The sequence below is a fragment of the Oryctolagus cuniculus genome, chromosome 16, assembly GCF_051225735.1.
Source record: "Oryctolagus cuniculus isolate XC-2025 breed Fujian yellow rabbit chromosome 16, ASM5122573v1, whole genome shotgun sequence".
Classification (NCBI taxonomy): domain Eukaryota; kingdom Metazoa; phylum Chordata; class Mammalia; order Lagomorpha; family Leporidae; genus Oryctolagus; species Oryctolagus cuniculus.
In genome coordinates this window covers 69,537,163-69,552,605 of record NC_142882.1, presented here as the reverse complement: position 1 = coordinate 69,552,605, position 15,443 = coordinate 69,537,163, and the positions used below count along the sequence as shown (strand labels likewise).

The window sequence follows — 15,443 nt, the reverse complement described above, 5'->3', positions numbered from 1 at the left end:
GCTCTCATCACTTCATTCCATGGGAGCCGGGTATGGGCAAATTATAAGATTGCTGTAGTTATTGATATGTTCTGATTCAGCAGCTTCATTATTTTATCAGAATAAATAAATAAAATACACATAAAACCTGAATAAAAAGAGAGTAGTCTGTGAGGGTAATGCCATTCACTATCACTAGCACATTATAGTGCCCCATCCAGCATCCTGTTCTCCTCTTTAAAGGCTCACATACCTGTGCCCACTGCCCTGCGTGTGACTTGTGCTTCCTGTGGGGAGAAGATACACCCCCCACCACCTCATGGCATTAGACTTGGCCATGTAGTATAGAATATGCTTTGGCTAATTAAATGTGATGTTCATTTCTGAGCAAGTAGTTTCAAAAAGTGATAGAAGGCTCTATCCCTCTTGTACCCATCCCCTTCCCCATGCAAACAGCATGTTCTAGATTAGGCTATGCTTTCGGCCAACACTTCAGAAGGAAGAAGACACATGCAGCACATCTGATCCAAGACCCAAAATATGTAGGGGAGCTGCAGCTGCCCACAGCTTAAGTGTGATGTGAGGAGAAATAGAATTGTGTCTGTGTAAGACGGCGATGGCTGTGGGTGTTTATTTCACACCCTAACGGACAAATCAAATGTCAACCATTGTGTACCTAGCCGCCATTTCTACCCCTCCTCTGAATCAAATCCCGCTGCTCAGAGCAAGGTGGCCCATCGTTGCTCTTTTATGCCAACCAGCACTTGCCAGTTCCCTAACTCATTTACTTTGAAGGCAAGGTCTGATGTCCATGAGTGGGCAGGGATTTGGACACAAATATAGACTTGGAAGGTAGCGCTGAGAGGCATCTTTCTCCTGTCCCTTGAAATATCCCAGTCAACCAAGTCCTCTGCTTATTCTTTTTGCATTTGCTGATCTCCTTCTTTTAGCAAAATTTCCAAGCTCTGTCTGTCTTTAGGACCAGTTCTCTCTGGTTACTGTCAACTTCCAGATCTAATTACTCCCAGAGATTATAATGTCAGAGCATGTTTTCGGTGTCTTCTTGAGTGTTGTCCACAAGGACTGGATCCTCTGCTAACAACAGAAGACAAAGTGGTACTACTCTCTGAAATTACAGTGCTGTGTTACTGGTATGGATTCAATAGGAAATTCCCATTTCTTTTCTTTACTTTGGATTTTATCCCAAAGCTTAGAAAGTTGCATGCTAGAGTAAGAGTTGTCTCACACCCTAACAGCTGGGGAGGGAGTAGGGGGAAGACCTACCAGGGGATGTCATCCACCCCTCTTCACTGTTTATTATGGCCTGGAGATTCTACAACAAACTCACTAATGCATTTCACATAAATTCTCCAAATGTTCATATTTGGCTGTTTTTTCTTTCTTTTGACTTTTAGTATATACAAGGTACATGTAATTTATATAGGCATGCAAATTTATACACGCATACATGAAGATACTTTTTTTTTTTGACAGGCAGAGTGGACAGGGAGAGAGAGAGAGCGAAAGGTCTTCCTTTGCCGTTGGTTCACCCTCCAATGGCCGCCATGGCCGGCGTGCCGCGCTGATCCAATGGCTGGAGCCAGGTACTTATCCTGGTCTCCCATGGGGTGCAGGGTCCAAGCACTTGGGCCATCCTCCACTGCACTCCCAGGCCACAGCAGAGAGCTGGCCTGGAAGAGGGACAACTGGGACAGAATCCAGTGCCCCCACCAGGACTAGAACCCGGTGTGCCAACGCCACAAGGCGGAGGATTAGCCTAGTGAGCCACAGCGCCAGCCCATGAAGATACTTTTAAAAGTTCAGGGAGAGGGGGAACTAAAAGATGTTTTATCTTGCTGCATAAAAACTTTGAATTCTGTACATATTGGGGCCTACAAAAAGTTCATGGGAAATGTGTTTTATGAAAAAATCTATGCCAGGATTTAAATTTTTTTGCACTAAAATAATCTTATCTATTTAAAACATTATGTGTTTTATGTGAAAATCCAAGTGGCAGAGAAAGGAGGGACAGAGAGGGAGATATCCCATGCTCTGGTTTACTTCCCAGATAGCCACAGATGCCCCACAGAAGCCAAGCTGAGCCCTCAGTGTCATGCAGGCATCAGGAGTGAGGATGTCAGCTGACAGTGGCAGCTAGGGGAGTCTGCCAGATTTCTCTACTTGAAGTTGCTATTTCTTCTTCTGTAGTTGTAAGTTTCTTATGGAGAAATATGAACACACTCCATAAACTTCATCTAATTCTCTTGGTATTCGTTTATTATTTTCACCTGAATCCATAATTTTTTTGATGGTCCTAGGTCCTTTTTTTAAAAACAACTTTGAATGTCATCTTTTAAGGTCTACTTTCCTTGGCAATAGATTTGATGATCAGAGTCACTGATTTCACTACATTGTAAAGCATCTGTGACAGCCAGTTTGGGTATCCACTTGACTGGACTGAGGAGTACCTGGACATCTGTAAAAGTGGTATTTTGGTTGTGTCTAAGGGATATTTTCAAATGAGATTAGCATGGGAGTCTGAGTGCTTGATGTGGGAAGATCTGGCTACAGTGTGGGTAGGTACCATCAGTTAACAGGCAATCCGGAGGGACCACATCAACTCTAACCTTAGACATCAGTTGCTGGCCTTTGGACTCAAGGCCTCTCATCAGGGTGCTCCGCCTTTCAGCTTCAAACTGAGTTACACCCTCAGCTTCCACAGGGAACCTGTGCTGATGCGTGGTGCCAGCAGCCCAGGGTATCAACCCCGAGACTTCTCAGTTGCCCCAACTGCATAAGACAATTGCCCCAAGAAGTCCTCCTTCATAGACCCATATGCATCGTCTACTGATTCAGTTCTGCTAGAGAACACTAACACAGCACCTTTCTGAATAGTGAGCTTCTACTTGATGTCAGCTGGAAGCAAAGACTTCAGTAAGGGAAGGTGATGAGAGGCCAACAATGGAAACACATTCTATTTGCCAGGAAGTGAACAGTGATTAAATTTCTCTTTTAGTTATAGTAGGCACTTCACATCTGGTTTCAAATAGCACTTTTTGTTTTTAATTATAAAAGCCATTCATTCTTACTGTGGGAAATCTGAAAGCAAGGAAAAGCAGTAAACAAAAGGAGACACTCAAGGTCCAGTGTTCACTATTGTTAACCAATTTGGTAGATTCCTCTTGACCATTTTTCCTTTTCTTTACACTTAAGATGTCTTACATATACACCTTTATATCACAATTTTTCAATAAAATATAAGCATTTCCAATGTTAAAATATTTTGATAAATAAATTTTAGTGGATACCTATTTCTTCCTGTTTTGGACACTTACATTGTTTATATTTCTGCTATTGGGTAACAGTGATATATTTTCATGTGCAAAAAATATTTTCTGCATTTTTCTTTACTTCCACAGGAAAGATTATGTCCTGACACACGTATTAGGGTTAAAGGCCAGGGACAGATATTTCCAAGTGGCCTTACAAGAAGGCTTTACCAGTTCACCCCAAGTAGCAATCTGTATAAGGATCCTTCTCCCCCAAGTGCTGAGGACAGCACTGTGTGTCCTCACTGTTCTTTTTATCTCCCAGTTTTACACATTTTTTATCTTCTCTTAGATATTTGCATCACCCTTTGAATGTGCTCTGTGCTTCCTAAAAAAAACCAAGCTTTGTCTAATATACTTGTTGCAAGTATTTTCTCAGCGTGTTATTTGTCTTTTAATTTTGTGTAGTTAGCTACTTATGGAAGATTTCCAAATTTCTGTAGCCAAAGATATCTTTCTAATATCAAAACATTAAAAGGAACCAGAAAGTCCAACTCATCCCCCCTACCTATATAGAGATAAAAATGGGAGATTCTAAAAAGGTTTGTTGAAAATGCACATTTTCTTTTAAGACCATTTTCCATGAACTTTTTGAAGCCAACTCATTATATCTGTATGCATAAAATATCTTACATAGCACAATTTTGAAAATATCACCTTAAATCCTTTTGTAATTTATTTCGGGTGCATGTGAATAACTTACACTGCATTACTGGTACCTGTAAGCCCTTATCATATTTCAGATTTTTCCATGTGCTAGAGTTGTGCAGTTTTGTGAATCTATTATTCTGTCTGGACTCAGAATCACATTTCACTCCTCATTGTAGCTTTAAAAGATGGTGGTGCTAATACTGCTCTTCTTTTGCCTTCTTGAAATGTATCTTTTCTGTGCTATTCCTTCTTTCAAAATATTTAAAAACAATTTTATTAATTGCTTTAAATATTTATTTTTTATTTACTTGAAAGGCAGAGTTACAGACAGAGGAGGAGAGATATACACACATGGAGAGAGAGGGAGAGAGGGAGGGGAAGAAAGAGAGAGAGAGTCTTCCATCTGCTGTTTCATTCCCCAAATGGCCACCAACAGCAGGGCCTGGGCCAGGTCAAAGCCAGGAGCTTCTTCCAGGTCTTCCACATGGGTGCAGGAGCCCAAGCACTTGGACCATCTTCCACTGATTTCCCAGGCACATTAGCAGGGAGCTGGATTGGCAGACAGGTCTCAAACTGGTTGGCATTGCAGATAGAGGCCTAACCTGCTACACCACAACACTGGCCCCAATTTTATTAAGTAAAATTTCAATTATTTTATAATATTGTAATATATTTATAATATTGTAACCTACATATATAACTTTACAGTACTTATTTTTATGATAATTTTTCTTATGAAAGAACATGAGAAGTTTAGATTCACTTAAATCTTACAGGCTTCTTAGTAAACTTTTGTGGTTTTATTTACAAGCTTTCTGAACCTAATGATTTAAGTATTTTGGGGCTGGCACTGTGGTGCAGCGGGTTAACACCCTGGCCTGAAGCACCAGCATCCCATGTGGGTGCTGGTTCTAGTCCTGGCTGCTCCTCTTCCGACCAAGCTCTCTGCTATGGCCTGGGAAAGCAGTAAGAAGATGGCCCAAGTCCCTGGGCCCCTGCACCTGTGTGGGAGACTGGGAAGAAGCTCCTGGTTCCTGGCTTTGGGTTGGTGCAGCTCTGGTCATTGCGGCCAGTTGGGGAGTGAACCACTGGATGGAGGACCTCTCTCTCTCTGCCTCTCCTCTCTCTGTGTAACTCAAATGAATAATAATAATCTTAAAAAAAATAAAGTACTTTAAGTTTTCATTACCTTTGCAAATTGGATCCTTTTAAAATTATTTTTATATTTGGGGCCGGCGCCGCGGCTCACTAGGCTAATCCTCCGCCTAGCGGCGCCGGCACACCGGGTTCTAGTCCCGGTCGGGGCGCCGGATTCTGTCCCGGTTGCCCCTCTTCCAGGCCAGCCCTCTGCTGTGGCCAGGGAGTGCAGTGGAGGATGGCCCAGGTGCTTGGGCCCTGCACCCCATGGGAGACCAGGAAAAGCACCTGGCTCCTGGCTCCTGCCATCGGATCAGCGCGGTGCGCTGGCCGCAGCGCGCCGGCCGCGGCGGCCATTGGAGGGTGAACCAACGGCAAAGGAAGACCTTTCTCTCTGTCTCTCTCTCTCACTGTCCACTCTGCCTGTCAAAAAAAAATAAAAAATAAAAAAATAAAAAAAAAATAAAAAAAATAAAATTATTTTTATATTTGAAGATTAACTTTGTAAACTCTTATTAATTTAAATAACTAGTTATGACTCTTATATTTTACAAATATGTAATCATAAACCTCCAAATAAGGATCATTTATTCTCAATTTTACAATAGCTATCTCCCTAGCTTTTACTTCATGTATTATTTTATTAGCCAGAACTTCAAGGTCAGTGATAAATAATCACTAAAATGGGCAGGGAGTTATTTTACCGTTTCTAGCAAAAGAATGTATTTACATAAGACAGGACACTGGCCATTAGTTTGCTATGAACAGAGCAGGAGGCATCATGGACGTCCTACTAAAGACTGAAAAAGGGATCCGAGCAGAGAAATGGCAAGACATTTCAATGGGCCACCTCCAGGTGTTGTCCTATGGAAAGATTGAAGCTGACCAAGAGAAAATACAGGGGACAAATTAGCACTTCTGCAATAATTGCTGTGAGAGACGGTGGTGATCTGGACCAGGATGGTGGTGAGACATTGTCAGATTCTAGATATGCCTTGAAGCTGGAAGCAAAGGCTACTTCTGTGTTGGATGCAGAGTCAGAGGGAGAAGGATAATGCTACTTCTTGACTTGAGCAATTGGGAAAGAGACACGTTTCCACTTACTGAGATGGGGAAGGGACAGAATAGGTTTTAGGGAGAGAAGAGTTTGGTTTTGGACATTTTATGATTGAATGCTTGTTAGACATCAAATGGCGACAGAAAAACAGATTAGCATTCAGGGGGGAGCTGTGGCATGAGCAAAAATAATTGTGTCTTCAGTGCTAGGTGAAATTGAAAGTCATGACACTTGGCCAGTGCCGCGGCTCACTAGGCTAATCCTCCGCCTGCGGCACCTGCACCCCGGGTTCTAGTCCTGGTTGGGGTGCAGAATTCTGTCCCAGTTGCTCCTCTTCCAGTCCAGCTCTCTGCTGTGGCCCAGGAGTGCAGTAGAGGATGGCCCAAGTGCTTGGGTCCTGCACATACGTGGGAGACCAGGAGGAAGCACCTGGCTCCTGGCTTCGAATCGGCGCTGTGAGCAGGCCGCAACAGCCATTTAGGGGGTGAACCAATAGAAGGAAGACCTTTCTCTCTGTCTCTCTCTATTTAACTCTGCCTGTCAAAGAAAAAGAAAAAAAAATAAATAAAGTCATGACACTGGATAGGATCACCGGTCCAGTGAGCGCAGAGAAGAGAGGAAGGAGGCAGAAGCCTGAGCCCTGAGACCCCCGGACAGCAAGAGCACAGGGAAAGGAGAGAGACCCTGCAAAGGAATCCCAGGCTCCCATGTGGCAGCAATGGGTGTGGGTAGACAAAGGGCTACAAGTCTCACACATACGTTTCCTGATTAATTTCATTAACTGAAACATCTGTGGTTACAAGCTGCTGTCTACTGAACTTGGCTGTCTGTGGATGGGAAACAGTTTCTCCCGATTATCATTCAGCAGTGGCAGCTGAGAAAATATGATTGGAAGCTCTGACGCAAGAAAGAGGCGCTGTAGACCGCGCTGCTTCTCAAGGACCTCCCACCACGTCTTCCAAGTAAGCATTCTGAAAACATCTGATCCGAACCCAAACGCACCTCAAATGTCATCCTGCTTACGCAAACAAAGTACCTTCTAAACATAGAATACTCCAGAATCTATGAAGGATGCACAAGACACAGATGGAAAAGAAGGTGATTCTGTTCATAGTTTTTTTTGCATCTTATTTCAGGGCAACAAAGCAGATTATCCCAATTAGGCAAGGCAGACTCACTGACTCGCCTTATTCTACTCCAGTGGTTTTTCTGGAGAGCTTGATGCCTAGGCTCCACCCATGGAAATTATCACCTAATTGTTCTAAAAGTATAACTGTGCCATGGGAGTTAAGAAATTACTTATATCTTAATTTGTTTACCAATGGCCCAGAGACATCGATAAAACGCAGATTCTGATTCAGTAGGTCTTTCTGGGAGAGGGGACTGAGACTAAGCATTGCTACTGAATTCCCAAGCAAGGACAGTCTGTCCCAAGGACCACATTTTGAGTAACCAGGATCTACACCCCTTAATTTTCTCTGCAAAAGTCATTTGACATTGTCATCTATGATGATGATGAAATTCAGTCAACTCAACTATTAAAGGCTAATTCCTCGGTCATTACATTTAGCAAATATTTATATTATTTATTTGAAAGACAGAGTTACAGAGAGAGGTAGAGACAGAGAGAGAGGTCTTCCATCCGCTGGTTCACTCCCCAGATGGCTGCAATTACTGGAGCTGTGCCAATCCAAAGCCAGGAGCTTCTTCTAGGTCTTCCACATGGGGGCAGGGGCCCAAGGACTTGGGCCATCTTGTACTGCTTTCCCAGGCCATAGCAGAGAGCTGGATCGCAAGAGGAACAGCCAGGACTAGAACCAGCACCCATATGGGATGCCAGCACTTCAGGCCAGGGCATTTACCCACTGCACCACAGCGCCAGCCCCAGCAAATATTTATTAATCACTAAGCAGGGCTCAGCATTAGGGACTTCAAGAGATACAGGAATTTAAAAAAGTTATGGTATGACTAGGGTGAGGAAGGGTAAATAGGCTTCCATTCAAGCTTCTTCTCAGATTAACAGTTAACATGTGTCATCTTTGGCCTAAGAAATCAAGACCCAAAATGACCCTGGAAACTCGGCATCAGAATCCCCCGAATCATTCAATGCATTACCAAGCACCATTGTCTTCTTCTAGTGCATTCTTCTAACCCATGTGAAATGTGCACTGAAGACTCAAAGTTGCCTACCTAAACTGCTTAAACCTTCATTAACAGCCACCCTACTATTAGATATGAAACCTAGGAAAGTAACAAAATTGCAATGTACTGTGACACTATCAACAGTACCCAAAAACACTTCCAGATTTTTAAGGAAAGATTCTCTAACATTCATCAAGTCCACAGTGTTTCCCGTAACTGGGCACTTAATACCACACTCAACTGGTCCCTCTGAAATAGTAGAAATTCTGACTATGAGTGTGAATTTCTCATGGTTTCCTTTGTGACATCAACCAGACCTGGTTTGCATGGCTGAACCCTGAGAATGTCTGGCCCAGCTTTGCCCATTTCTAAAGCCAAGGGGCGCCATAATGGAACATGCACAACAAACTGGTCTCCCACTCATCTCCTTTCCCAGAGCAGGTCCTAGGGGAAACAGAAGGTTGCTGCCCTAAAGATAATGCAGTAGTCCCCTTTATCCGAGTTTCCCTTCTCACACATTCAGTTACTGGTGGTTCAACTGTGGTCTGAAAATATTAAGTGGAAAATTCCAGAAATAAGTATTTTAAATTGTGTGCTATTCTGAAAATTACCTAAATATTTGATCTTAGGACAGTTGATCTTACAACCAAGATAGCTACAAAGTGACTGAAAGGCAGGTAGCATGGATGGTGTAAATACACTAGACAAAGGAATTACCCCTTTCCAGGTGAGATGGAGCAGAACAACATGTCATCCTGAAACTCAGAATGGTTTCCTGGGACTCTATGGAGACGGTCAGTAGTCTAACTCTACGTCACAGGGGCGACACAGCGTTTCACCTTATTTTTCTCATCATGGAAGTATTATATCATCTTGCATCATCACAGAAAGCAGGGTGAATATAGTACAATAAGATATTTGAGAAAGAGAGAGAGTGCACATTCACATAACTTATTTCTTAGTGTGCCTAATTTATAAACTTTATCACAGATATGTATGCATAGGTAAAAAACATGGTATCTATAAGGTTTGGTAGTATCTTCAGTTTCAGGCATCTGCTTAGAGAATGTATCCCCTGTGGACAAGTGGGGACCACTGTGTTTGGCTAACTGGGGCCAGGCCTGGGCGGCTGCATGTCAACACATTCCCTAAGAAGTATGCTCAACCAAAAATTGTTAGGAGTCCCTGTGTCCTAAAGAGTTTGGCCGGCCTTTATCCTCAGTTCCCAGGAGATAGCCTATGAATCTACAGCATTTCTCAGGTGAAAACAGTGCCTTTTTCATGGTGGGGCCCTGATAGTTTGTGCTCATGATACAGATTCCTCAGAATGGGTGCAGGCCATGCCAGAGACCAACTATGTGATTGGAGGGTTGGGCTTTTTGAGTCCCATGGTATCAGCCTGACCTCTGGGAAGGGAAGTGGAGCTGAAGATTTGAACTGTATGGCCAATAATTCAACCAATTTGCCTACATATGAGACCTGGATAAAACCAGTGAACGTCAAAACTCCCTGGTTGATGACGCTCTGTGCACTGCTGTGATGTACAACCTGGGTAGGACACTTCCTCATCCCACAGGGAGAGGAGAACAGGAGTTTGCACTCTGGGTAGTCCCAGATCTTGCTCTGTGCATCTCTTCCTTTGGCTGCTTTAGATTGTATCCTTTTGCTACAATAAAACTATATCTTTGGAATACCATTTTCCTGTGTTTTGGAAATCATTCTAGTGAATTGGGAAACCTAAGGAGGTAATGAGAACTCCTGAATTTGTAGCCAGCTTGTTAGAAATGTAGCATTGGGGAACCCTGAGCTTGTGCACCATTGTTCAGCCTTGAGGTTAACTTGTGAGGTCTGTCCCAAGCCCAGGTATCAGAACTCACTACTGGAGTCTTCCGTTTCTGGAGCAGCACTGCACTCAAAGGCTAAGCCCAACTGACCGTAATTATGTCAACTGCCCCCTCCCAAAACAATCTGTCCATCTACATCTCCCATCCCTGGCTGAGCACTTGTTCCAAATATGTGAACCTCTTAAAATACGACATTGTCTTGTCCCTTAAGCTTTGCTCATCAAGTATCATCAATGCAGAAGGTCCATGTGGCTTTAAGAGCCCACCAGTAAAATATTGCTGGATATAAATCTTGACCAAGGCCAGTCTTGCCATGGCTCTCTGGTCACTGCGATTTGTACTGTGGTTATAAGCACCCAGCAGGCAGCTTCACCTTACTCCATTCTCAGCTTTCTTCCCTTTTGCACCAAAACATGTTAGCAAGTCCCAATTTCCTCTACAATAAAGCCATCACCCAAGATGTGATATCCTGAGGCCCTGCCATTTTCAGATCCCCGACACACCTTGTCTGCTTGTCTGGAAAAAAAATGCCCTGAGCTCTGGAGAGGTTAAGATTAACAGGATTCTCCAGGTGACCTTGCGTCCTGCAGGAGGGAGAAGCAGCGAGTCTCAGCCCTCTTTCACTGTTCTCCTGGATCACATTGCCACTCAGAAACAGCAACACAACCCGAGATCTAAAAATACCTAACGTCCAATGGTCCAGGATGGTGATATTGATTTTTTGAGTTAAAAATACAAAACAAACTATCAGTTTCCACTTACAAGATTCTGTTTCTAAAGCTTCAAAATCCTCTTTGACATGGACTTTGCTGGGCCATTTACGCGAGCCTCCTCTAAGCAGAATATAAAATTCTCCCAGATTCCTTGGTGGAGCTCAGCCCCATTCCTTTCTGTGCACCACACAAGCCTCCCTGGCCTTGCTCCCAGCTCAGACTTTCCTCTTCTGGGTAATCCGTTACTCGCCAGCCCCATAAGAAGCAGGTGCTGTGGCCAGATTTGCAATGGACATCACTGCTCACAGGCCGAAGCTGACAGCCGGAGATGGGTGTTACCAGAGAAGCAAGGGTTCTTGTCTTCATGCAAGAAAGAATTCAAGCATGAGACATAGAGTAATGGAAAGCAAAATAGCGAGGTTTATTAGGATAGGGACATCTGTAAGAACGGATGGGCACCTCTCCAGACAGAACCTGAGAGAGAGGGCCCAGTGGCTCAGACTGGGGGAAAGCGAGGATACATGGTTGAGTGGAGAGGATACACCTGGGCAGGCCAGGCAGGCGGGCAACTCAGCAGAGAGGCAGAGGGCTGAGCGCACAGTCCGGTTGAGGCCGGGGGTTTTTAAGGGGATGGGTCTTGCCTCTCCACCTCTTCTCCTCCTGGAACAAAGGACTTTTTGGATGTAAATACGAAAAATTCCTATCTGAGTTTTCCCCCCTGAGTTATCAGACAGGGGAAGCCTGGCTGGCGTCGCCCCACCTTAGAGGAAGGATGGTTATTGGGTAGAAGGGGCAGGACATTTGAAGTGCAGATACTGGGCTGCTCCTGGAAAGTTATCGGGATGACTTCAAGATGCAGATGCTGGACCTAAATGACAACTCCTTGGGCCTTTGTCACACACACATAAGCTCATTTCTGACTTCCTACCTAACAATGGCCATAGTCCAATTTACTGGCTGGTCAGTGATCAAAAAGAGTTCCTTTGCTAAAGACTATAAAAGACACTGAGTAGTGAATACTAGTTTTCTGAAGTCATCCAAAATGTAAGTTATGACTGAAGGTCATTGAAGGGCAAGGACTAGCAATGGGACATAGTCCAGAAGAAGAGAGAGCCCTGACTACTTGTAAGTTTTCATGAGAATATATCTGTTGCATAATTTCCTAAACCACTCCTTCTCTATCCTTCCCACCTTTTTGAGCATTTAAACTAGCGTGAGTAGGTTTCTCTTCTTTGCAGATGATCCCATGATCCAATGGGGAGTGAGACGTAACTTCTTTTCTAGGATACCTTGATTCATCTACAGACAAAACGAAGCTGGAGCATCTCTCATTAATTTGATACATTCACTGAAAATCCAACATTCACCCAATTTAGTAGAGCTCACGCATTTTAAGTAGGGAGAAACATGTTTCTTATTTCTTATCTGTATTCCCAAGGACTTAATTTAGCTTGAGCCAAAAGTGCATTTTACATAGCTATCTGGGACTCCATTACAATTCACAGTCCTGGGGTCAGAATCATAATTCCAACATCTGTTGTCTATATAGCAAAATGTACAAGGATGAGCAAAGTGAGTGTTTAAAATTTTTCTTGCATATTTTTTATTTCTACTTATTTGATAAGGGGTCAGTTTGATAATGTAATGGTAATGAGCTGTCATAAAAAAAGTATCTGGGGGTGGGTGTTCGGCACAGCAGTTAAGTTGTTGCATGGGGCACCTGCATCTCATACAGCAGTCCTGGCTAATCAGCCTCTGGTTCGTCTTCTGGCTAATGTACACGCTGGGAGGAAGGAGGTAAAGACACAGTACTTGGGTTCTTACAACTCTTACAGGAGACCTGGATGGAGTTCTGGGTTCCTAGATGTTGCAGGCATTTGGGAAGTGAACCAGCAGATGGAAGATTTCTCCCTCTCTGTCCCTCTTTCTTTTTTATTTTTTGACAGGCAGAGTGGACAGTGAGAGAGAGAGAGAGAAAGGTCTCCCTTTGCCATTGGTTCACCCTCCAATGGCCGCCGTGGCCAGCGCACCGCGCTGATCCGAAGGCAGGATCCAGGTGCTTCTCCTGGTCTTCCATGGGGTGCAGGACCCAAGCACTTGGGCCATCCTCCACTGCACTCCCAGGCCACAGCAGAGAGCTGGCCTGGAAGAGGGGCAACCGGGACAGAATCAGGCACCAGCACCTGGTATGCCGGCGCCGCAGGCGGAGGATTAGCCTATTGAGCCATGGTGCCGGCCTTTCCCTCTTTCTCTTTGTCTATCTTTCAAATAAAATTGTGAGAAGTCAGATGGGTTAATAGGTAGACAGGGCAAATTGAGGGTGGAAAATGTTCCCCCCAAAAGTTTTCCTTAGCAAGGTCAGAAGTGCCTGCCTGCCCACTCCTTGGGAGCTTCCAATCTTATCATAAGACTAGCAAGGGAGTGGTGACTCCACCCCTCTGAGCTCCCAGTTTATTGTCAAACAAATTAGGGATCCCACCTTTGTGATGGCTCTTTCGTTTTATCTTGAGCAAGCCAGACAGGGTAAAAGGTCACAAATCAGGTCTTAAGATGGGTTTTGTCCCCACCTTGTAACTGAATGTCAATTTGATTGCCAAGTTTTTTTTTTTTCTCCCAAAATTGTAGTTAAAAATCCCAATGCATGGGCCCCTTCAGGTTTTTCCTCACTTGGAAGTCCCTCTCCACACCACCCTGGCTGGAGGTCTCTGACTTTAATAAATCTCACTTTTAAAACTCTCTGCTTGTCTGCTTGGAAATTCTTCTTCCATGGGAGACAAAGACCGAGGTAATATTTCTCTGCCACCGTTTTGCCCATCACAAAATGAAAAACAAAAGCAATGTCTAGTTCAGAGGTCAGATACAAATGGAGGAGTATGTTCAGAAAAGAACTATTCAAATTGTAGGCAGGCGGACAGGATGACTTTGATTAGATTTGTGAGCTGAAGGCCACACCTTCAGCACACCCTTGTGTAATCTCATCCCCTACCTGACCCCACCTGCCCATCAGGCTACATAACCACTCCCCTTTGGTTGTGGATAAAAGGCCTGGAGCAGGTGGGCCCGGCCCTTATTTTCCCTCGCTGCCTTTAATCCCTTGTTGCCCCTGGCCTTCAGGCCACATGGTCTTTGGTTCCCCTGTGCTCTCTGCCTTCACTTCACTACCCATGCTAAGCTGCTTGTAGCTGCTCATAACCAAAAGTGGGCTGCACGTGGCGCCTGGCCTGCTCTGCTTGGTGTGGCCCCAACTTAATTTCTGGGCTTGCCTTTCTCCCTTAGATAGAGCCCTCATTCTCCTATGCATTCTTCTCACTAAATAAAAAGTTTTTTTTTTTTTTTTTAAAAAAACTTACCATGCTGCCTGGTCTATTTGAGCCAGTATTCAGAATTCTTCTCTGAATTAATGGCAAGAGCCCATAACCTTATCAATATGGAAAATATTAATAAGCAGATCGGTTTCAAAATGGTGCCCCAAAGGACTCTCATTTCACTTGTAACTAGACACTGAGCCGTTGTCCCCCTGGGGGTTAGTCCAGGGGTGCCTCAGGACTGCATTGTATGTGTCACACTGCTAAAGGCAAGCATGGCAGGTACCAGTGGAGACCTTGGCCTCTGGGTGAACAGCATCTGGAATCAGCACCAAGCCACGACTTCAGCCAGGAAAGGTGTAAAAACCCAAGAGTGCTGACTAAAGATAGAGTCTGCTCACATGGGCCCTAAACATTCACTTCATCTCAGCTTTCACTGTATAAAGCAAAGTCCACTTTAAATGACAAACAGGCCCAAGTGACTTTCTGTTCTCCCTGACTCAGAAAGCCAGAGTCTCCCCCCGTAAAGAAACTGGGCATCAGCTCTCCTCTGTGGGGTGAGGCACTTTGAAGAAACTACAGTGGGCTCATCTGCCACATTCCGCTACCTGGGTCTCCACACTGTCTTTACAAGCCTGGAGAAACAGCACGACCAGAACAAGGCTACTGAGAAAGCCAAGCTACAGCAGAGGATGTTGAGGTAACTCTTCTTGCATTTGAAAGGAACAGTGGATAAAAGACAACAGTGTACAGAGAACCTGAATAAAATCATACCAGCTGAGTAGACTCTGTCCAGGGTCTTACAATCAAAGAACAGACTTTGTTTTCTGAAATGCACAAACCACTTAGAAAACCTGATCCTACCAAGACCACAAAGAAAACTTCAATAGATATGAGATGCAGTAAGAGTATGGATAACACATTTGGATCACAAAGCAACGACAACAGATATTAATAATAAAAGTTTGAAGCTTAGAAACACCATAACCATTTTAAAACTGAAATCAAATGGCTTTTTGGTTAAAGTGGAATTTTAAATTGCAAGTACAGACTTTTTTTTAGTAATTAATGATGAGAATGCCACAAAAAGAATGCAAACAGAACTTTACACAGAAGGAGAATGCACAGCGTGAAAGATTACACTAGCCAGCACTCACTGGTTCGGCCATACTGACCCTTAAAACACAGAAACAATCCCGTGTGGATTGGAAAACAGCACCCTTGTGAGCCTTTTCCCTAGGAGCACTACTGTCCCAGGATGCAGCAGCTAAAGAGTTAACGCAGGC

The 15,443-nt window shown here is 44.0% G+C and overlaps 1 protein-coding gene across 7 annotated transcripts in view; it reads right to left on the bottom strand.

Moving 5' to 3' along the window:
• The window catches only part of HECW1 (HECT, C2 and WW domain containing E3 ubiquitin protein ligase 1), a 408,266-nt gene that overhangs the window by 290,432 nt on the left and 102,391 nt on the right, over positions 1–15,443 (bottom strand). The gene's annotated exons all lie outside the window — the stretch shown is intronic.